Below are 25,553 nucleotides of genomic sequence, written 5' to 3'. Positions count from 1 at the left end.
TCCCCCAGTTTGAAATTCTGGTCTTGAAATGATTTATCTTATTCAACCCTACTGAACAGTGAACTCAGTCATATTTTGCTTTCGATTACACATTATATACAAGTTTAAACCTTTCCTTGTCTGGACGGACTCGATGAAATTTATAAATGGGGTGTGTTCCTTTTGATTTTCCACACAGGGAGGGTGAGGTATAGCTGGCATATGCGATTTCGACGTCATTAGATATATTTGATAAACAAACAGACGTTGTATATCCGCTACTAACGCCATCTGTCATAGAAGACCGTTAACCATCGCACACGCCAAAAGCCTGGTCTTTCCTTTCTCTCTTATAATGTCTTTGTTTACCTCATGGAGGAGAGCTTGTGGTCTATCTTGCGGGAGGTATTATACTTTATTATGACGTGATAATTGGAAATTAGGTTTGCAAACAACGATGACATGTATGTGATCATGCTGTAAAACTTGGACGTACGTACGGTGAATCGGATGATGGTTTTGATGTGAATAGTGTTCATGTGTTACGGGTCAATCGTGTTTCTCAGTCTCTTAACCATAGTCCAAACTTGATCACTCGCTGTGAGCAGGTTTCACTCAAGGATTATAATGAGACGCAGTGATTCCAACTTATGAATATCGACGTAAATCATATCAGTTAATCGGTTGGTTGATATGGTAAATGTATCGACAGTGGGAAGGGCTGTGAAGATAATGGAAAACGTGGGGTTAAATAGCCCCACGTAACTGATTTCGGAAAACAAAACAAGGTTTTGTCTTATAATTTTTTCCGTGTATTACAATAGCTAATCACACTTTTTCTTCATCTTTGTCGTGGATACTTTCGAATGATTTGTTGTATATGGATAATTATCAGTATTATTTCAGTCAACTTTTCTGGGGTTATAGGGTTATAGGAAATACAGTCAGTCGTTTGATATGATTTTCGTCGGTATTCCAAAAGTTCAGACGATTTCATGTCCACAACATTATGTTGCAAGGAATTAATCTTTAACAAACACATCAAGTGAAACATTACAGAAAGAAAAATTACATACGCCACAAGTGAAACAAAAATGTAATTCCAATTTTTTTTGACGCCATTCACAGAAAAGAATGTGTTGCTCTCTCGACTGAGTAAGGAATGGTTGATGGTAAGATCCGCTCCTGATTGAATTGGGGTAGAGTTACAGAACTATTATACCTTGGATAGCGTCTTGTTCCAGAGCTGGGTCTACGCTTTCACTCACGGCTGTACTCATATGTCACTCATTTCCTGTGTTGTGGTTAATAATTAATGGCTTGAATTTGTTCGAAAAAGAGTTAGAAGTGAGCATTAGTGAACAGCATGGTGACAGGTGGAGACTGCGATTTACAGTGAAACGATAACACATTAGTTAGAAAAGTAATAAGAGTGTATAATAGCGGCTTAACGAAGATGGTATTAAATAGAATATTTGCAGTGTCTGGTTGCAATATGAATTACGTTTTCTTGGCCTACAGTGATAAGTTACTCTGGAGTGGGTTAGTCCTTTGAAGATAAAAAAGATTATGTGGTTGATAACATAAGAAAGACGTCGGAAAGCACTGTTGTGCAGACCTAATCTAACGTAACCTGGGGGAAACTTACATTGATTTACCATTCAAGTGATACTGCATAAATGCCTCTGTGATATTCTCGTCTGTTTTCATCCGCTGCCTGCGGCCATGGAAATAAGAATGCGTTGCAAGGAATGTATTCTGGGGCATTCACGGCTCAACTGCACCTGCCGGACCACGAAGATTGAGGTAAGTAACAAAAGCACTTCTTTATCATTCCATTGGACGATTTTTTTTTCTTTGCTCAACGCATTACTGGTTATAGTCGGGTGCTTTTTTTCTGGATTTTGTTGAAGAAGGGATGGATGAATTTTCAAAGGGGGTGGGGGTTGGCAATTATGAACTAGGGGGAAGTGCGGATGGGGCGAATTAGATGAACTAGTACAGAACGAGTGGTATGTAAGAATACATTGTGTCTTAGAGAATTCAGCCGATTTTGAAGTAATTAGATGCCACATTCAATTACTAACATAAGTTCTCATAAAACTGAATACAGTTGTTGCACAGAAGTTAGTTTAATTGTGAGACTGGCGACTAGTTTTGCATGAAAACATGTACATTTCGTAACACAGAACAGCAGTCATTAATAATTGAGGACGTTCTGTACTGCTGAGAAACTTTTAAGATAAACTTAAGCGTTTTGGGGTGAAGGTGAAACTGACAAGGTTGTTCCGTTGGTCAAAAGCCCAAATCACTCGTACGATGAAGCATATATGTAGACATACAAACAACATTATTTTCCGAGGGATTAAAAGGGGTCAGAATGATTGTCAGAATGTCAATGGTCATTATTTGTAAGTTTATACTGTTTAGCTAAAGGGGGACTGCCCTCGTCGTGCCCCACCAATATATACGCTCCTGGTTATATTCCGAACGGTCCGGTGATTACATTATTACATTTATCTAGTAACATGAGCTCTCAAACAAAACAGATCAGTGTGCAAAAAAAAAAAAAAGAAAATATTTCTACTCTGTGCTTGTTTGGATGAGTTACAAATCAACGGAGGAAAAAAGAAAATAAAAGAAAAAACTCTTCTTTTCCGTCATCCGCATCGAAAGCCAACTGATCCTGTTGTTTATCTTCCTCTCGAACCTTCTTAAATCATGATTGATAAATGTATACCTCCACGACTTCTTTTATGAAAAGAGACCTGGATTTACTCGGGATCTCTTTACAGAAGCTACTGCGCCCCAAAGCTGCGCTGCTTCCATTAGTAGGGAAATCCCAGCTCTGTTGGAGTTTTCTTGAGTTCGTAGCGAAACTGTTATCCCAGTGATACTGCCTCGCCATAGGTGAATTTTCATTCGCCGTGCCACTTCGAGCAGGCAGATTCCGGTAACACACACACACACACACACACACACACACACACACACACACACACACACACACATGTATTCCTATGAGTCCAGGGGAAAAATGTAACACGATAAGTTCCCACGTGCACTTTCGTGTAATAATCACATCATCAGGAGAGATACAAGAAAGAAATATAAGTCAGCTGATATACAACGAAGAGACGTAGCTGGGACGCCATTTGGTTAACACGTGGTTGTCCAAGACAGCGTATCATAAACTTATTATGTGGACAAGAAAGGGAATTGTTTACAAATTTTATCAACAATAAAGCTATCCAATTTGTATTTGTATATGAGTCCCCGTGGACTCATAGGAATATACTTGATCGCGCCCAAAATTGTGATCCTTTCCAATATATATATATATATATATATATATATATATATATATATATATATATATATATATATATATATATATATATCCCAGAGGATAGGGGAGTAGAATACTGTCCATGTTTCTCTTGCATGTTGTAAGAGACGACTAAGAGAGGTGGAGGCTGGGGACTGAAAATCCTCCCCTCCTGTATCATCGCATTCTAAAACTTTTAAGAGGCGAAAAGTGGTGGGTTTTTGTTTAGGCTCAGTCGTTTGTTTCTGACACTATACGTTTAGAGTGAATGAAGTATATTTCATTATTTTTTGAAGTGGAATGTGCAGTGAGGAAAACCAATTTTTTTTTATATATAAAATCTGTGTGTGTGTGTGTGTGTTGGGATATTAAAGTATCTTGCCGCTTGAAAAATCATAGGTAAAGTCACTCGCTGTTTCAGTTACTGCTGAGACGTAATTTTGTGTATGTACAAGCGTATGTATGATATTCTTGCTCTCGTCTCCTGGTCACACACACACACACACACACACACACACACACACACACACACACACACACACACAGATCCCTCAGCGCGGGCTAAAGCAGTTTCCTTCTCCAGTTTTTTGTTACTGTTTAGACATCTTCCACCTCTGTTATTATCAACTCTTGCCAGCATTTGCCCTCTCTTACTGCATTTTCCCTCTACTCCCTCGCTTCCCTTCCCCTCCTCAGCCTCTTACCCTGGTCCCGTAGCTACCACTGCAAGCAGTAAGACAAGAGCCCCACGCACAAAATAAAATCGATTGGAACATATATTGCACCAAGGGTCCCATGCCACTCACAGCAGCGACTTGCTCCGTTGTTTCCGAGGCGCGACCGTCCAGCGAACTTGTGTGGGGAATGGCATAAAGAGAGCAGTGAGCGTCCAGGTTGGTTCAGCCCTGGTGCTAGAGGGGTTTTTCCAGGGCCGGTCCCTTGCCCTGAGTACTTATGGACGTCCCCGGATGGAGGAGGAGGAGGACTAGGATAGACACAGAGAATGTTTGTGTGCATGTTGGTAGGTTGGGAGAGGATGTTGACGGAAAGCGAAAGGCAGTGCGGGCGGTGTCGGTCGGCTGATGGGATCTAGGAAGTAAATACGTTAACCTTGTAAACATTCGAAAAGAAATGGTTGAAATATCGTATGAACTCCATGCCTCTAATTTCTCCTCGTTCACAGATGTATGTTATGCTCCAGATGAAATAGATATTTCTGCTTATTCAGAGGTGAGTTGGTTGGCTGTAGGCTGCTGCGCACATACCATCGGTTTTGCTGGCCCATTACAGTCCTCTCCAGAGAGGAGAGAGTTACGTAGGGTATTTGAACCCTAGGTAGCTGAGCTTGTCTTGATGTGTCTGCACGATGGGCTGCTTTCACTGATCTGTCTTTTGTCCCTGGCGTTGTGCGTCCCTTGCCTTGCTACTCCACACGTTATCCTTGATGGTTTGTCCCTTGTATTTGGTAATCCGAAACTCATTCTTGGTCGACCTCTAACTTACCTGGGATGGCTTGGTAGACCCTTAACTTACCTGGGATGGCTTGGTAGACCCCTAACTTACCTGGGATGGTACTGTTTAATCTGCACCATGTCCATATCCTTGATTGTATACCAGAGTGCGATTCATCTCTGTTCGTCCGTGCTCTGTTCATTTTGGTTCATCCCCGTCCTTGCAAGAGTATCCAGGGGTTCTCAGACTGGTACGTGGCTCGCAGTCCTCAATTGATAGCTCCTCACGGGTCATTCGCTGTGATCCCCTGTGGTTTTGTGTTTTAGTCGTTTCCGTATATGTTCATGCTGTCTGTACCGTGGCTCTTATGATCTAAGAGTTGCATGAACTCTTAACCGTGGGGGACAAATGGCTGGTAGTCCAGTGTGTCTTGTTATCTCTGCCTATTAGTTTCTACCCGCTGGTCTGTGTCTGGTCTTCCTCTCCCGTACGTTGTGGTCAGAATCCGGCAGTCAGTTGTTCGCACTGTATGCTTGGGAATCCTTCTGCCTTGGTCAAATATGGTGTGTGTGTGTGTGTGTGTGTTTGTTTGTTTGTGTGTGTGTGTGTGTGTGTGTGTGTGTATGGTCCGTTCGTGTCTGTCCGTGCGGGGAGGTCCGTGACGTGGTGGGGGTCTCTCATCTGGTGTCAAGTGCAGCGGCGGGGCGAGGCGTGTGAGCATGGAGTGTGACGCCCTCCACGGGTGAAGAACAGTGCTGGGCCGTACTCAGCGAAGTGGCCCTCTCTGATCTTGAGCGCGCTCCGGGGAGAGAGAGAGAGAGAGAGAGAGAGAGAGAGAGAGAGAGAGAGAGAGAGAGAGAGAGAGAGAGAGAGAGAGCTCTTGTCCCTTCTCCTATGATTTTATTCTATCAGTTTGATGTAAACATTCAGTCGTCATATGAATCCACACACTGGCGATGCGCATCCTCCCTGTCGGCAGCTGAAACGTTATTTTTTTGTTTTGTTTCCATCCACCTCAAACGTTCGGATGTCCTCTGTCCGAACGTGTGTGTAGTCTCCGGCCGTCGAATACTGTCTTAGTGTAATCCTCCTGTCATCACCCTTACCGTTCATCTGTCACCTGATGGTGCATAAGTCATCGACATTTTGATCATTTCTACGACCGTATATCGATTCATCCACCTCCTTTGGACGTACAGCAGACTTGTATGCGTTGATTTCCATCACTTAACCTTTTTTTTTTCCTTTCTAAACCTTCATTCATCCACCATCAGGTCGTTTATTCTATCCAACTTATCCAATCACTGGGTTATCCACCATCCAAGCTTGACCTCATCCACTTATCATCACTTGGGTAAATTCATCTTAATCATCAGACATCAGTGTTCCCACTCGAAGACTTGCATCTACAGCTTTTTAAAAATTATTCTCTCAACATTCGAAACATTAATCTAATCTTCTAGACGTTAGTTGTTTTTTTTTTTTAAACTCCATCTTTCGTTGTATCATTATAACGATACCTGCTTGAGGAAGCATGAAGTAGTGGTTGCCTCATGTGGATTTGGCCATCCGTCTGACATTACGCGGGTAATTTGGTGTCTCTCGAACGCCTTCCGTCGACCTTCCTTAGATGTAATGATTCAGATGTGTAACATGGCCTCTTTTGTTCTTGTGTTGTTTATTACTTTCGTTATACATATATATATATATATATATATATATATATATATATATATATATATATATATATATATATATATATATATATGTGTGTGTGTGTGTGTGTGTGTGTGTGTGTGTGTGTGTGTGTGTGTGTGTGTGTTACCCTAGCAGACTTAAGTTCATTCCATCTGTGAATTTTACATGCCTTCCAGATTTTCTTAATCTTCCTCTAAACCTGCACGGAGCTGTTTAGATGTGATTTTTTTTTTTTTTTTTTGTAATATTCCTAAAAGAATGTCGTCATATAAGTACCCTTCCTCACCATTGTTTTTTTTCATCCCTAACTTCTCTATTGGTAACCTTCCGATGTATTGCTAATTCCTACTCTCATCTCTTTTATTGTTTTGCCAAAGTTTGTTGTGCTATTCTAGTTTGCTTGATTATGCAAATTTCGCCCTCCCACCCCCTGGAACAAGAGAAATTTTGAATCCGCCGTCTCCCCCATTTTCCTGAGAAAAAAAAAACTTTCACATTGATCAACATGAACTTTGTCTACCCTTTAAATTTTTCCTCATTTGCCTTTTAAAAGCTTCAGTTCAGCCTAAATTCCAAACTCTACTTCCTTTCTCCCAACAAACTCGGCCTTTCACACACACACACACACACACACACAAACACCTTTTTTCAAGACTTTACCATCTCACTGCCGCCGCTGATCGGCCCGACCGTGACCAGCGCGGCTAACGACCAGTCAGTGATCGTTTATGTAATTGTTTCCCAGGATGATTTTACCCCCGCCATATAAACCTAGTATGGATAACATTCACTCCGGACTGCGAGCGTTCAAAAGGCTATGAGAATGGTAAAGCCATTCGTTTTATCCAGAATATGTATATGTATATCGGAGGAGAGCCGCGACAGTGGTGGGTACTTAGGAATGACGAGATAGCAGTAGAGCTGATGGCACACGACGAGGTAGGTTATCTGCCGGAGGACAGGCATTACCAAGTATCCTTTGTTTTGAATCTCTCGGAGAGGCGGGGAGAGGTTAGCAAAGCAGCCGACCTGGTGGGTGCTGGTGAGGTGGGGGTGGTTTTAAGTGGATGAGGATCACTAATAAGCCAGCAAAAGTTTCTCTCTTTCTGATCATGAATTTCCCGCCCATCCAAGTCCCCCTAGCCTTGGTTCGTTCGAATCGTGACCCCTGGTACCTCCAGGCTGGCAACGTAGTGTCGTAGTCTGCTCGTAATAATTTCTTGCCTCATCAAACCTGTCTTTGTCCAACCGGCTTACAAGCGCGGGAGATGTCCAGCGTGTGTATCCATCTCGCTTGGAACGCGGATCACGTCTGTCTGTCTGTCTGTGCGGTGCAAGTCTGCGATAGGCATAATGCCAGCCTGTGTGCGACATGCCACCCTCTTTTTTTTTTTTTTGTCTTTCCCACACTGTTTGATTCCATATATGAACAGAGCCGCCAGAGAGATATATACACTCAACCATTTGATCGTATTATTATTTGCTGGACCGTAGGTGTGTTTCTAGTTGCCGTGTGTGTGTGTGTTCCACTTATCGCGGAGGGATTATTGTGTTTCTTTTTCCCCCCCCCTCCTCCTTTTTTTTTTTTTTTTGCCCAATGAGCTTACTGACCCACCACCTTAAACCTCATGAAAAAACAACAGAGCCATGAAAACTTTGATTAGGCAAGATTAGTAATTAAACCGCGTCGGGTGATTGGCCACTCTCTATTCAGCGTTCGTGTTGAAAAATGTCGAATCTGTTGCACAAAGTGAGATTTTGTGATTATTTTTCAAATTTTTTTTTTGTCATTTTCACCCGCCAGTGTTTACAGAGGAATATAATTCATTTGGAAATAAACTGTAAATGATTTCATGTCATCTGATGTAACAAAAAAATTTAGTATGGACGTTGTCACCAGCAGCATGTCCTTCTTGCACAGAAAAGTCCTCTAAGTTTGGCGATGTTACGTGAATGATTTCACCAGTTGAAATAGTCTACATTGTCATCTATTAACTTCAAAAAGATTTGACCGCAGAATTGACAGTATGCGTACTGTGACATGTTGGATGGCTGTTAGTATGTGTGTGTGTGTGTGTGTGTGTGTGTGTGTGTGTGTTATGCCTGGGGGCGAGGTAGACGGCCGCCGATGCAGGTTGAGTGGCTATGGAATCTTACGTCACCTCCAGATGTCGGCTGCCAGCTTCCTAAAGGGATACTGAGTCACTAACTTTTCCTCCCCCCCTTTAAAAAAGTTTACATACTTCATAAAGCGTTGTGGAAACATGTATTTCATGGGGGTTTTGTTCTTCGATTTTTAAAGATTTTCTTGAAATTGTGTGTGTGTGTGTGTGTGTGTGTGTCTTATGTCGACTTTTTCCTTCCCGGGCGTTGGATCATACTAAACCGAGTAAGCTAATTCGGGCTACATTTCATCAAAAAGATTTCCCCTCCATTGAAGCTCTGCGACACAGCGATAAAATGCCAAACGAAGTGAGTGGGCCCTCCATATGGCAACACCACATCAAAGCCTAGTGTTACCCTCGAGGCGTCACCTGCACCAGACGTTGGGGAAGAGATCGTAACATTTGGTGGCCGTGTACGCTACAAGCGAAATGATAGATTCTCTCTGACCAAACGATGCCTTTGTATTCCCTTAACTTGACGTTCATTTTCGTAAACTATTTTCACGAAGGGCTGGTGGTGCTGGAATTTCAAGTTTATATAAACATACCGAGATATGAAGAGATTTTATGACGATTTTTTTTTTTCCCCCTGCTGAAACGAAATAAATTAGTTCTTTATATGCAAGTAATTTTGTGGTGAAACGTGAGTGAGACAGCTGAAGAGTGCGCTTAACTTGACAGTTAGCTCAGGAAACGACCACTGTAAAATCCAATGGGGGTACGGACATTGTGAGCGTGGGGAAGGGAAGTGGGGAGGGGGATTCCGCCTGGAGGGACGTGCCCATCACCATCTCCCATCCATTGCCGTACCCCTACCCCTCCTACCAATTTCCATCACCCGTCCAGTTACCCCGCATTACGTCGTATCGACTCACCGCCTCAAATTGACACTTTTAAAGCAACTAGTGATGTAGTATTTATTACATATGATGTCTGCAATCTAAAGAGACAGTACAAATTGCTCCTCCATTGTAGTTGTCTTTGTTTGCGTTCGTGAAAATCAAGTCAGATGTCATTTATTGAATTCATTCTTTTAAAGAATGATGAGCAGTCAGCACAAAAGATTTTAGAAAATGGAACAAATTTAGATTCAGTTAATACACTTCATATTGCCTCGAAAAACTCTGAAAGGACTTAGGTGGGCTTTACCGACGCAAATCCTCATTGAAAAATAAATTAGAATATAAAACTCTCTTACTTAGCTTCAGAAAGTCACTGTATCTCGTGTTATACGTCGTGTGTGTTTATGTAATATTCTTAAAAACAAACGTGAACATACTGATTACGATGGTTTAATCCTAGAAGTACAATACTTTATTCTCCTTATGTACGATGATATAAAGGTTACGATGCCCTATAGTATACTTTCGAGTGAGATAAGTTCATTGTATGGTGATGTGTTTATCCCCCTGAGCTTAACGACGTGAGCGTTGACGTAACTCGCATAACAGTTATTCAAACCCTTTATTAACTGTCATCGCCTTTGAACTACACACATTCGTTCTCTTATTACGCGACTCCATATTAAATCATGGCGCCGAGCAATGGAACTTACATCAGTTCCGTCGATTTCTCTGTGCCATATATACCTAAGAACACTGGTTTCACTTATTAATTCATGTCCATTATACTCCAGGGAGGGTGGTTGGGTGGGGAAGGATAATTGAAATAGATGATGGAATACTTTGAGAGACTTACTTTATATGTTATAATGGTATTTATTGAAAGGGAAAGCCTTAGATATGGTAAGTCATTAGTAACCTTTGACCTTTCGGTAAGGCCAGGATCATGCCATCACACTCAAGAACCATAACTTCGTGCTCAAAGAGTCGTATGTAGTGCTGAGGAGGGAGTGGAGTAGGATACACATTGGCTGGGCATGTGTGGATACATATACCTTGCTTTCCAAAGCAATGTGGGTGATCCCCGTCACACTACCGGAAAGGAAAGCTCTGAAGGTTACGAGTCGGGAGGAACATGCCAAGTGGTCAGAGATGAATTTTTGATTGGATGAGTTGTTGAAACCACCATGATTGGTTGGTTGCTTTGTTAAGTGGAATTTGTCAAGCGCTGGAACGTAATGAGTATTCGTCGCTTTTTTTTTTTTCTAACATGGAAAAGATATCTAAAAACTCAAAACTGTTTTAAAGGATTAAGTATTTTGGCTTTGAGACTGATGAAGACCAGATGGATACGCTGTTCATCAGGCCGCAAAAACTTAGAAATTATTTTGTTCATGAGAGTTTTTCTTGCTTTCCTCTGAATATATATATATATATATATATATATATATATATATATATATATATATATATATATATTTTTTTTTTTTTTTTTTTTTTTTTTTATACTTTGTCGCTGTCTCCCGCGTTTGCGAGGTAGCGCAAGGAAACAGACGAAAGAAATGGCCCAACCCCCCCCCCCATACACATGTACATACACACGTCCACACACGCAAATACACATACCTACACAGCTTTCCATGGTTTACCCCAGACGCTTCACATGCCTTGCTTCAATCCACTGACAGCACGTCAACCCCTGTATACCACATGACTCCAATTCACTCTATTTCTTGCCCTCCTTTCACCCTCCTGCATGTTCAGGCCCCGATCACACAAAATCTTTTTCACTCCATCTTTCCACCTCCAATTTGGTCTCCCTCTTCTCCTCGTTCCCTCCACCTCCGACACATATATCCTCTTGGTCAATCTCTCCTCACTCATTCTCTCCATGTGCCCAAACCATTTCAAAACACCCTCTTCTGCTCTCTCAACCACGCTCTTTTTATTTCCACACATCTCTCTTACCCTTACGTTACTTACTCGATCAAACCACCTCACACCACACATTGTCCTCAAACATCTCATTTCCAGCACATCCATCCTCCTGCGCACATCTCTATCCACAGCCCACGCCTCGCAACCATACAACATTGTTGGAACCACTATTCCCTCAAACATACCCATTTTTGCTTTCCGAGATAGTGTTCTCGACTTCCACACATTTTTCAAGGCTCCCAAAATTTTCGCCCCCTCCCCCACCCTATGATCCACTTCCGCTTCCATGGTTCCATCCGCTGACAGATCCACTCCCAGATATCTAAAACACTTCACTTCCTCCAGTTTTTCTCCATTCAAACTCACCTCCCAATTGACTTGACCCTCACCCCTACTGTACCTAATAACCTTGCTCTTATTCACATTTACTCTCAACTTTCTTCTTCCACACACTTTACCAAACTCAGTCACCAGCTTCTGCAGTTTCTCACATGAATCAGCCACCAGCGCTGTATCATCAGCGAACAACAACTGACTCACTTCCCAAGCTCTCTCATCCCCAACAGACTTCATACTTGCCCCTCTTTCCAGGACTCTTGCATTTACCTCCCTTACAACCCCATCCATAAACAAATTAAACAACCATGGAGACATCACACACCCCTGCCGCAAACCTACATTCACTGAGAACCAATCACTTTCCTCTCTTCCTACACGTACACATGCCTTACATCCTCGATAAAAACTTTTCACTGCTTCTAACAACTTGCCTCCCACACCATATATTCTTAATACCTTCCACAGAGCATCTCTATCAACTCTATCATATGCCTTCTCCAGATCCATAAATGCTACATACAAATCCATTTGCTTTTCTAAGTATTTCTCACATACATTCTTCAAAGCAAACACCTGATCCACACATCCTCTACCACTTCTGAAACCACACTGCTCTTCCCCAATCTGATGCTCTGTACATGCCTTCACCCTCTCAATCAATACCCTCCCATATAATTTACCAGGAATACTCAACAAACTTATACCTCTGTAATTTGAGCACTCACTCTTATCCCCTTTGCCTTTGTACAATGGCACTATATATATATATATATATATATATATATATATATATATATATATATATATATATATATATATATATATATATATATATATATATATATATGATTCCATGGCGTTGAAGAAGAGTTAATATGCTCATGATATGTCGAGGATCAGCTCGAAACAATATTTTGATGGTCATGCGTGACGTAGCGTACGAAGCTGCTACGAGCTGAGTGGACGACTAGGTTTCGCCGTGTCTTGCTCGCAAGTCCCTCACACGGGGCTTATAATTGGTATTACCTGATAGTTTTTAGTTCATCAGTTTTCAGGTAAAAGCCTTAGGCTTAGTATGAAATATAGATCAGGTCCTCACTTTTTCGTAATTATTTGTAGTAAATCTTTCTTCATACTTATATAATTATTTTTCTCGAGACAGCACTGGCAACTGAAGCCCTAATCGAGGCCCTCATTATCGATATATATATATATATATATATATATATATATATATATATATATATATATATATATATATATGTACAACTGGGTTAGACTGTGCATCGACTGCCACAGCCAGGATTCAGACCTATGCTCTCGACCCTGGGTCGCCCGTGAATGTATCACGCGTGGTCAGGAGCGCTGAATGCTACACTAAATCGAAAAGATAAAGCAGTGAGCGGCACGTTTCGTACAGCTCAGATTACCGTACCTTTCAGACATTCTCGAATAATACATAACCTACGTATTTCTAGCTTCTTGAGGAAGGCAACATAATGGCTTGCAGCTCAGGGTCTGCGTGGCGGCTTCAACCTGAATGGTTCAAGACTACGAGCACGGTGAACCCACAAGGAAGACGACTTCATTTCAGTAATACTCGCTGGAGATAGATGTGAATTTCACACACACACACACACACACACACACACACACACACACACATATATATATATATATATATATATATATATATATATATATATATATATATATAATAATAATAATAATAATAATAATAATAATAATAATAATGTCAAAATGGAATGGACGATATGTTTTGCCATTTCAAATACACGATATTGCCGTTTTCAAAGCCCCTTCGAAAACATTCATTGATTCAGCAACATATCAACTACATCTAACTCCTGGTGCTCACCACAAACTGTACAGCAGAGACCCCCACACACATTAACGTTGTGCGGTGAAGCCTTCTGAGTCCTCCTAATACTCTTTTCTGCCGTTGACAAGGGCATCAGACGCACCGGGAGGCACCAAACGTTTATCCGGGCAAGTTTGCCTAGCTTCTCGGAGCCTCGCACAAACTTGTGGGAGCAAAATCTCGAACTCCTGAGGTGAACAATAGTTGTATTCTTTGGTTCCCTGTAGCATAACAACATACGTTGTCGCGAGAACTATATAATTTTTCTCTCTTCAGTAGCCTTTATCGCCGATATAGATATTTAACTGAAAAAACTTGAAAGATTGGCAGAACATTGGATCAGCGCTGTTTCCACATCTGGAAATTGAAACATGCCTGCGGCTTGTTTCTTGGACACTCTTTAAATTTTTAGGTTGCTACACATTTCACTGAACTTACATGAGAATATATATATATATATATATATATATATATATATATATATATATATATTAGGCAGCAGAAGCTCCGAAGCAGCGCTTTACGCGGGAGCACGCAACGGTAAGGCTCCTTTGGCGGCGAAAATTATCCTCGACGACTCCGTTCTCTTTTCTGACCGGTGACTATGATGCGGCCTTGTCCAAGGTGACTTGTAGCTTTTGGTGACACCGTACAAGTGGGAACATCTCGATGTGGACTATCACCTTGACTGTGGATCATGAAATAAAAAAAAAGAAATTATCAAGTAATGATGGCGTATCTACTGGGCGCAGTGATATATTTATGTTGGTGTTGGAAATTTTTCTGTACACAGACTTGAGACTCTGTTTACATGACTTTTACAATGAGAATCCCGATTCCCTACAGTCTCTCACTATATTTGGAATCCCCCATCATTACTGTTTTACCATCCCTGAGAAGTGCCCGTTTTACTGCTTCACATGTATGTACCATCCTGATTGCTTCTTCATAGTTATTGTACATTTGCTCCGGTTCAGTGACGTGTTTTTGATGGAGAGTTATTTATTGTGAACGCAACTATGCACTCCTTTCTTGTAGTTACTTTTCCCATCATTTATAGTATAAATGAGTCATCTTCCATTATTTACTGACATTTAAGGTTGGTCTTACCAGGATCCTTCAATTCCATATTTTTTTTTTTTCTACTAGTCTTTCTAGATTTTATCCGTTACTTTCAGTTAGACATTCACATCACCTAACATTCCTGAGAGAGAGAGAGAGAGAGAGAGAGAGAGAGAGAGAGAGAGAGAGAGAGAGAGAGAGAGAGAGAGAGAGAGATTGCTATTAGTGTGTTACGAGGAGAGAGATTTACTCTCATATTGCTCCATCTCTTAATCTTGTATATATGTACTATATACTCGTGTACGCACACACACACACACACACACACACACACACACACACACACACACACACACACACACAGCAGCCTAAGCCAGGTACTCATCTATCATCCAGCTCTGCGGGGAGGAAGAACAGTTGGGTTTGCTGTGGTCCGACTGCCGCGCACAGAACTAAGAACCCGGTCGGGCCCGTAGGTGAATCATGGTCAGGGTTGCTAACCATTATCTCACGGAAACCTGTGTGTGTGTGTGTGTGTGTGTGTGTGTGTGTGTGTGTGTGTGTGTGTGTAAGAATGTGGGGAGACCAATGGTACTGGTCACATCTTAAGGAAGACACCGCGTTGGACGCTCTTCTTTAAGGGAGGTAAGCGGCTCTCCCTCATCTTAGTAGATACACAGTAACCATCGGAGGTCGGCACTTCGCCTCTTAGACTCTCTCTCTCTCTCTACTATTCCCCAGCCTCCCGGCGCACCTGGTGCTGACGCTTGTGACGTTGTTATAAACACACTCGCTGACAGTCGTGAGTATGTATCTCCCAAGTCATCATTTGTGTGACGTTTTGGTTTGATCCTTCTCTTTTATGGTTTATCAGCGTAGAGGAATGATATGATAACACCGTCAACAAAGACCGGAAAGACTGCTGGCTGCGTTAAGTGATTAAATAGAGTACATTACAGAATATCTTTAGTGTAGAATAGATACGACAGCTGGAGAGAGTGAGAGAGAGAGAGAGAGAGAGACTGGACATGTGGAATGTCATTTGATATTGCTGCAAAGCGGCAACAACGAAGAACGAACAATAAGCAATAGAGAACTTTTAGGCGACCTGTCACTGTCAGCAGTTATCGAACCTTTTTTTTTTCCACGCATTATTTATGTGAACAGTCTGAGGAAGACGCGGATATAATGTACTAACGAAATCAGCTCGCGTATAAGGCGTGGATGATCGTCAATCCTGATATTTGTAAGTGCGATTCTGTTTGCCCTCCAGACACTCGGGGAAATTTCCTAACTCAGCCGTAAATAAAATTTGCAACTGTAAAAAAAAAAAAAATTAGGTCAAAGAAATCTGTGCTGGTGTTGCTCACGGTAGCGTTGCCAACTTGTAAGATGATCTCTACCGATGTTTACGTTGTTCACTTTATTTAACCTGATAACCTTGTTTAGCATAGGTCAGATGTTGTTTCGTCCCCATCAGTGCCAGAATGTTTTGTTATAACCTTCAGTAGCATCAGGTTATTGTCTTATAACTTGCATTAGCATCAGGTTGATTCGTTTTATTATCTTCTATGACCTTAAACATTCTTCTTCTGTAGTCTTCTACAACCTCAGCACTACCAGTTTACCTAACCAAAACTAAAGTGTACACCTTACCTAAGTTTAGTGAGCTAACCTACCATCTTACATAACTTAAACTAAGCTAACTTTCATGCTTATCTGCCAGCTTAATTAAGGCAAATGAAGCTAACCTAGGTTTTACTTAAATCTTTATGTCGGAAAATCCAAATTACGTATCAAGGAATGACATCTATGTTGAAAGTAATTTCCGTCGTACATACTCTTAAAGATGTGTGAAATATAAACTAACGAAGAAGCGTTTAATGATATATATATATATATATATATATATATATATATATATATATATATATATATGAACACGCCAACTTGTAAAGAAGAGAGTAATTTTTGGAATAATCGTAGAACTGCTTCCTCCAAATAAAGCAAGATGGAATCAGACACACCAAACCTACTTAAGTTTAGTTAGATATAGCTCAGGACGTAGAACTCGGAGTTTGCCGAACTTTAGATTGATTGCTCACGATTCCGAATGATATTGGTAGGTTCGCCAGGTATGAGCTGGCACAGGCACAGGAAGTGTTGAGTTAAAATGGTCGTTTTTGTGACGGATACCCCACACTATCCTATCCCCTTGGAGTTCAGTCTGTACACTGCTTTTATCATGCTCAAAAGTTTATATGACGACCAATAAAAGGACGAATTACTGAGAAACTATGAAACGAATCTCCACAGATGTCTGACAACCTTGATATAAGTAACGGAGAGGAAGTGATTTAATCCTAACTGCAGCTGGGAACAGTACCTGGTGAAAAGTATGATACATTGTATATTTTAGTAGCTAGCATGATAGATGAGTAGCATTTATTCATAGGTAAAGGTTTCCAAAACTTTGGATTAATGTTGGAAAAATAGGTAATAGATTCACTGTTGAATCGCGTTTATACATTTTATAAGTTATGAATAAAACTTTTGAGTTGGTTAAAGTTAAGGCTATATCGCTGATAATTTGACAACCAGTTACCAAAGAAAAGGGGGAAGGATAAGGAGCAGGGGTGGAAGATGGAAAAAGAAATTATAATCAGACAAGAAAGCAATAATTTGCGAAAGATCTAAAGGCTTTATAACCTAAATTTTATGAACCTATAGGAATTCCTGTCATCACTTTTGTCAGTTTTTTATAGCCATTATAGGTGCAGTCACAAAATTTAGATGTTTTTTTAATGGAAAAATTGCCGACGACAGTAATATCCTCCAATCCAGCCATTTGTCAAATCCAAGTGCATGCAGAAACCAAGTGAAGCGAATCTGTTGGCGTTGTCATTTTTACTCCTGTGGTGCATGACGTTTTATGGTGATTGATAATCTTTCATGACGTTTTCATGGCAAGGGACTGGCTCATGCACAGTGTAGTTATTGAATGCAAGCTCACTGTTGGTTTTGATTTGAACGATTGCTTCCAGTGTGTCACGTCTGTGGGTGCAGGCTACTTCCACTGTGATATCGTAGCCCCTTTTGAAAAGATATGAAAAGGTTTCGTAAACGGTAGTGGTCTAATAATTACAGCAATAACGCTTCGACTTTTTTTTTCTCCATCCCCGCTGCAAAACTTTGTGTAGGGACATAAAGTATGAAAAAAATTACATTGATGACTTGCAAAGGAAAGTCTAGTAGTATGATTCATCTGCTAGTACTGTCTGGATGGGTTAGTACCTGCCAAGGTCAGATACTTCATACAAAGAGCGAGTTTAGGATATGTCTTTGACGCTGGTCACTTACCAATGGCGATGAGCAAATGGGTCGAGAAATGCAATAGTTTGAAAAGTCCTGTAACTTTACGGAGCTGTCGAACAGACTTACCAGATAAATACCGAACCTTTTCTAAGTTAACATATCCTTTCAAGGTTGCGAAGAACGCGAGTAAAACATATGCAGACTTTGTGAGGAAAATTTGTTAAAAAGAATGTTTTCATTTTTGCAAATAATTGTACAAAGTGTGAAGGTCTGCCCCTTGAGCTGTAGTTGAGTTACGCAACTCAACAGTCATGAACATTTTCTTTGTATTTTGGAATGATTTATCGTTGGACATACACAGTAGATGTGTTTCCAGCCAGGCTGAACGAAAGCCGCCAAAGATATTTAAATTCATCATCACCGCTCATGTTTTCTACATATTTCAGTTATCCTTGGTGTATTTTTTTTTCTTAATAATTAGTTTCCCGCCAACAGCAACTTGTACAGTATGTGTCACAACAACATACTGTAGATGGATAAAAACTTCGCTTTTATATGAATTGATATTTATAACCCCAAGACTCCTTTGCAGGGGCTTTAGCAGTTTCGAGGCTGCGTTACAATCGGAAGCAGGGAAATGTTGGACTCCTGTGGGGCAAGGAGTTCCTCGAAGAGACTATGCTCCTTTTCCTCGGTTGATTATAATACAGCGCGTACGAAGGTTACTTTTTTGGCTCGCGGTAGAACCACAAGCACGCTGAGACCGGTAATATATATATATATATATATATATATATATATATATATATATATATATATATATATATATATATATATCCCTGGGGATAGGGGAGAAAGAATACTTCCCACGTATTCCCTGCGTGTCGTAGAAGGCGACTAAAAGGGGAGGGAGCGGGGGGCTGGAAATCCTCCCCTCTCGTTTTTTTTTGATTTTCCAAAAGAAGCAACAGAGAAGGGGGCCAGGTGAGGATATTCTCTCAGAGGCCCTGTCCTCTGTTCTTAACGCTACCTCGCTAACGCGGGAAATGGCGAATAGTTTTGAAAGAAAAGAATATATATATATGTGTGTGTGTGTGTGTGTGTGTGTGTGTCGGAGTGCAACGGGGCATACAATCTCTTGCGATATATTTGGATATTCGATTACCCAACTTCCTTCCCATTTTCTGTTTTGTAATCAAGATTTTTTAACAAGGATGTTTTCAACTTTAACACATTTTATTTGAAATGTCAAAAGTCTACGGCAGATACCATGTAAAATAGCTCGGATCACGATACATCAAATTGAGTTAAGTTTATGTATAAAATCCATTGATTTGCCCATATGGTTTTTACTTCTTATTGCCTCTGACTACATTACACCCGTGACTGATGCTTGCACAGATACTGATTTATAATGCTTGCAGACTGTCCATTCTTTATTTAAGATATTAACATATTTTCTTTTCTTTATTTTTGACTTTCACTAACATTTTCGTTATCTGTCTGCTGGCCTTAGCTCTTATCATACGCTAGATTTTAGCGGAATTCCCCTTTTTGACATTTGAACTTCGTCTTCCTTTATATTACCACCGCCATCGACCTGCACCCGGCGGAGATTCGAACCCGGACCACAGAGAAACTAATGAGCTGCGCTACCTGCCGCGGCGTGTCTTAGAACAGAGGCGCAGATAATTAGCAAAGACCAATTTATTGTTTTTCAAAAGACCTTAATGAATGTTCAGTTTTTTTTTTTTTTTTTTTTTTTGAGGGTCGATGTGAAGCGAAGGGGTTGCCGGTTAGCGGAAAGAGTGGTGGTATTACTGCGTTGGTTCTCAGCATTTGGTTCACATTGGCGGCTCTTGGATCACTTGTGCCTCTCGGTTGTTTCCTCCCATCGCGAAGTTCGTTAGGGGCACGAGAGTGTTCGTGGCCCTGTGCGAGAGGGAAAGGCATGATGTATGTTTAAGTTTTTACTTTATTTTCGATTTTGAAAGTATATTTACCCAGTAAGGCAGCTGCTATACTTATAACTTGCATTCCATTTTCACAAAGTTAGGAATACTAGTGGACGGAATGAATACGTGACAGTGATAATGGGTGGTAAAAAAAAAAGCAGCGACGAATTCAGACAACGGTCGTAACACTGTGAAATCCCCCGTCTCCTTGTGGCGGTGGCCCCAGCTAATCAAACTTCCACAAGGTGAGGCAAGCGCGTCCCATTTTTCCCCAACTCAGTATGGGCTTTCATTATTTTGTCATTTTTTTTCTTCCTCTGCTATGAAATCCGCACAGAGGCGAAGCCCGTTCAGTGCGCCATCAAAGAAACTTAACGCCAGGTAATCAACTTTGGCTAAAACAAAAGAGGAATATTAGTTGGTAGTGAGGAATTATTTTTTTTCTTTTACTCCATTGGCACAAGAGATGGAAAAATGCGGTGAAGTCTTTCAAAGGCATTGCGGGTGCCGGGTGGGGCTTCCAGAACGCTCTCCACCTTACACAAGTTGCCCTCCGACACAGACCAGAGATTCTGCGGCTCTTTGCGGCCCTCGGCAGACCACGGTGTTTGGGGTTCTTTGTGCAGCACAAATAAGAAATTGAAAACCCTCAACTACATAAATTTATATGTATAAAGATGTGAGACTACAAGACAATCGTACAAGTGTATTGCGGATGATGAGAACCGGTCGGAAGAACTGGTAATATTTTATAAAGTCCCTCCCTGACCATTGTAGGAGGGTGTATATGACTTTTCATAACGTGAAAATACTTTCCCGTACCCACAGTGTGATCGGATCGCAGCGAGAGGATAATTGAAATTATGCACATGTTCCGCATAATCTCTGGCACTGTGCCTTTGTTTTGTGGTCCCTTTGACCTTTACCTTCATTTAGATTTACTGAGGTCAAAGGTCAAGAGAGTATGTGATCACGATGAGGTAATTATTTGTGGATGATATTTGATGCCAGGTGTCTATCTTGAAGTGAGTGAGTTCTGATGGATGGTGTGTTGTATCCTAGGCTATAAGGAAAAGTCGATCTCTGGTTCTCCTGTCATGTTAATGAAACTGCTACGCAGGTTTTCACATTTCGAGATTAATTTTTTTTTCCTCTCTGAATGCTATACCTTGATATGCCAGTGAGGACTGGCATAGATACAGATTTACGTGATCTGTATGACTCGACCCTGGCAGAAACATCGCTACATTTCCGACGAGAGTGTTACGGGGCCTTTTTGATTACCCTTTTCCCCTATAACTGTAGTAGATTGTTTTTGTGCAGTTTCTTCTGTTGGTTGTTGATAGCGCTTGAAGTCGTGTCACACACAAGACTGGAAGGGTACATTGGATACAACTCTTAACATTTATCTCCAAACGCAGTACGTACAACAGAGGGTGGTATGTTGATATCCCTACTGAGCTGCAGTAATACACCAAATGTTGGTCATCTCAATGGGTGTGTACGGTAAGGGAAGATCTCTCTCATTAACACTTCCAGTTTTCTTCTCCTCCCTTTATTCTCGACATCAGTTTTCCCTTACTTTTTACGTTTACGAGGCTCACCTGGCCACCTTTCCTTCACTGTTTCAACCTAATTTGTATCTCGCTTCCTGTCTGTTTGTACCTTTTTATCATTTCGCTTCACCTCCTCACCGTTTTGTCTTTCATCTTGTTTCTCGTTGAGTGCCCCTCCGTCAGCAGCGAACGTCGGATTTAACTTACCTCATCCCTTCCGCTGCGCAGTCCCGTCTTGTTCAATTTCAGCTGCATTTCACCCTCCTAGGATCTTTTCACCCCTTAATAAGTGCAATCGAGTCGAGACAAACGTTTGCCGCCCCGGGGAACGTTTGAGGAACGTTACTAGCGTATCAGAGCGCGCCAGGCAAAGGTGCACGGGTTAAAAAGTAGTAATGAGGTTCGTGTGAGAGTTGGCCGAGGAGAAAGAGAGGCCCGGTCTGGCGCCTTCCTAGAGAGCGCTGCAGTGGTGGGCTGGAAGATGATGGCGTTCTGTGTGGTGCCGGGCGAAAATTTCTCAGCTGAAGAGAGGATAATCTTGTGTAGGAGGTGGCGTGTGCGTTTGTGCGCGTATGCATGTATATACGTGTTCATTGATATAGAATTATTTGTGCATGTGTATTTGTATGGAGGTTTTATTTACACTGGTGAATCCAAGTATATCCAGTCCATACTTAGAATTCTTCGTTATTAGAACATCATCATCTTAGAGAAGGGATTACATTGCTGCCTCTTGCACCGTCTTGATTGTGTCTTCGCTCTTTATATATATATATATATATATATATATATATATATATATATATATATATATATATATACGCCATATACATATACATATCACACTGACTGACCATCAAAATATCTCATCGCTATCATCAGTTTTCTAATCTGGATCCTCTGTTTATTGTAGTTTAACTCTGTGTTCCCATATGTCTAAGTTCGTTAGAGTTATTGTCAAGTTTGTAGCTTCATCGCCTCTCATTAAAGAATACATGTGTTAAAAATGTAAAACGGATTAAGCCATTTGTTCGGAATTGATAATCTCTGATATATTAATAGGTTGATCAATACGTTAATCGTGACCCATAATTCATTATTATTAGCTTGATCATATGCTAATCGTGACGTGTAATCTATTATTTATACATATAAACTGATCAAACGTTAATCTTGATATCATGTATTGTGTATTTATAGACCGATCAAACATTAATCGCCACATAATCCATTATTCATTGATGGACTCCTAGTAGTTTATGATATATTGATAGAATGATTGTATGTTGATTATATGTCTAAGTAATAGACTGGTTATTCGTTGATAGCAATATTAACTGTAATATAATTGCAGGTTGATAATTCATTTATCATGTCATAATCGGGTATCACACATGATTAGTGACGTACTCTATGATCTTTCAACAGGTTGATCCTACATTAAGCGAGACTTAGTATCGCTGATTCATACACTGGAAGATTGGACATGAATCGTGGCTTATAATCTGTGACTTATCCACAGGTTTATCATTCTTTAATCGTGACGTACCATCGATGATATATTCACAGGTTGATCGTGTATTCAACATGGTGAATAGGTGTTTGATCTACCGAGTTTATTGTTTCGATACTTCATAAGACAGCTCCATTTGTGTGTGTGTTGGTCGAAGCAGCCAGGTGGACCTTGATTCGGTTTCGCTATTGGATGATACGTAGAGGTAGGCAGACGGGATGATAACATGCAAGGAAAATCTGTTTGAGAACTAGGACTCAGGTTATATGACCATGATGCAGCGACAGTACTGACATCATCTTCAGTTGACAACTTTGGCTTAAATACGAGGTCGTCCGCAAAGTCGTCTGCCATTTTGACAAGTTTGAGAGTAAGACATGGGAATCTGCTGGATCAGTCGGAGTCCTCAATTGAGAAAAGCGGCACGGTCGCGGAAGAAGTGAGTTTGCCAAAAAGATATAGTCAGATTGTAACAGCTTAAATTCCATTGCTTCTCCAAAAATCCTATGAGGTGAAATAAGAGAGATGTTTGATTTAAGAAATGGGTAATGGATTACTGTAGTTTGAAAAGTTTCAGCAAGCAACCAAATGCAATCAGCTTCCTGCCCTCGTCTTTCATAGTGTTTTGAGTGATATTCAACATTCTTAATAATGAAAAGGATTCTTGGTAAACTTGAAGAGAAGATCAGGTACCACTGTTTCATAAACATAATGATTTTGAGTTGGCTCTGATAAATTCATTGTTAGAAGTTTGACGCTTTTGCCTTTTGAGTAAAATGGCCGTAGAAGGCTTGGTGAATATCTCATTAGGCCAGGTATATCTCATTATGATAAATAAATGTCCTATTTGATCAGGGTCGGTTGAGATAGGTTGTTAGGCTCGCATACTCCTCTGGTGAACCCAAGCCTTTTCTTTAATTTTATCGGATTAAGAGTTATATGACGTCAAATACTACTTACATAAATATTACCATTTTTGGATTTTTGTATTGGATGAAACAATATTTCTTTTTAGGTCTTTTACAAGTGGGACAGGTGTCACACATTATCATATGCTTGTAGATATTTCCTATTAAACAAGAATGTTTTGTATAACATTTCCTATTAAACAAGAATACTCTCCTATATCACATCTTCAGGTGCATGGACTGATTAAGAAACCTGAAGCATAGTATGTCTCAGAGGAAGATATTTTCACCTTTTGTTTGCATCTTGTAGTGTTTGTTGTGATCAACTAACAGATCATTCCTTATTGGTCGCCTTCTTCATTCTGCACACCCTTTAGGAGGTTTATAGCATCATTGAATAATCTTTGATTTGATTATACATGCACATCTTTTGTTCATGTATACAGTTCTTTCCCAGAGTCAATTAAACATACTCTTGTTTTTTTGTTATGTATTTTCTTGGGCTTTATGGATATATGAGAGTATAAGTTCATTTAAGCTACTCAGTGTGGCATCTCGTTTTCTCTCTAAATAATTATATATAAATCTGTACTGTATACACACTGTATATATGTACACACATATGCATACACAAAAGGAAAGTCATGTACAAAATGGAGGAAGGCTGGATAGATTGTCTGTCTCTGGACTGTCAGAAAGCATTTGACACTACCACATGGGAGGCTGATTAAGAGGCTGTATCACCAAGCAGTAATAATGATGAAACTCCAATGATGGACAGCTTATCTTTGTGGAAATGAACAAAGGACACATGTCTAAGGAGTCTTTTCCACATGGGTTGAGGTGATCAGCAGAGTGCCACAGCCTTCGGTTCTGGGACCATTACTCCTATTATCTGTATTAAAGATTTGTCTGAGGATCTGGGATCCCACCTAGATATGTTTCCATGTGATGGAAAGGTCATGAGGGAAGTGACAATGGGAAGGGTTGCATCATCTTACAAGGGAAACATAACAGACTCCAAAGTTAGTCAGAAAGTGTTGATGAACTTCAACTGGAGCAAATGTTAAGTAATGAGGATGGGAAAAAGCAAGAAACTGCCTCAGTATGATTTTTACCTAGCAAGAAATAAGCTTTAGGATTCTTTGTATCATAAGGATTTGGGAGTTGACATTGTCCCAAATCTGTTGCCAGAATCACATAATAGGAGAACAGTTAGGGAGACAAACTGTCCTCTGGCAAATATCAGTATAGCTTTCAGGTATATGGATAAGGAAATGTTCAATAAACCTTCAGGTATATGGATAAGGAAATATGTATCAAGCTTTGTTTATTTTACTGTATTGTTTTTGGTTTTATGTACATAGAAACTTTGCATATGTAATGTTCAAGATATGTGGAATGAAATGGTTTGCATTTTGGTTGTTCAGGAAAAGTAAGGCATAATTCTATTGTTGATAAAAATATTTAATTTTTTTTTTACTGAGTATTTCCTAAGAAATGGAATTTATTAAGTCTAGTTTGTGTATAAGGTTTTTATACTTCCTGTTGAGAAATATTGCTGCAACACCTTTTCTGCAATTGTACCCTACTGTATAGGGATTGTTATTAACTACAGTAT

The 25,553-nt window shown here is 40.4% G+C and overlaps 1 long non-coding RNA gene across 1 annotated transcript in view; it reads left to right on the top strand.

Moving 5' to 3' along the window:
• The first annotated feature begins 303 nt into the window (after positions 1-303).
• LOC139747336 (uncharacterized) overlaps positions 304-25,553 on the top strand; it is a 45,436-nt gene continuing 20,186 nt past the window's right edge. The window contains exons 1-2 of the long non-coding RNA XR_011712377.1: positions 304-443; positions 1,501-1,785. This is a non-coding gene — a long non-coding RNA (uncharacterized lncRNA). The remainder of the gene's footprint in view (positions 444-1,500; positions 1,786-25,553) is intronic.

This window comes from Panulirus ornatus, chromosome 68 (assembly GCF_036320965.1).
Source record: "Panulirus ornatus isolate Po-2019 chromosome 68, ASM3632096v1, whole genome shotgun sequence".
Classification (NCBI taxonomy): Eukaryota; Metazoa; Arthropoda; class Malacostraca; order Decapoda; family Palinuridae; genus Panulirus; species Panulirus ornatus.
This window is presented reverse-complemented; position numbering and strand designations above follow the sequence as displayed.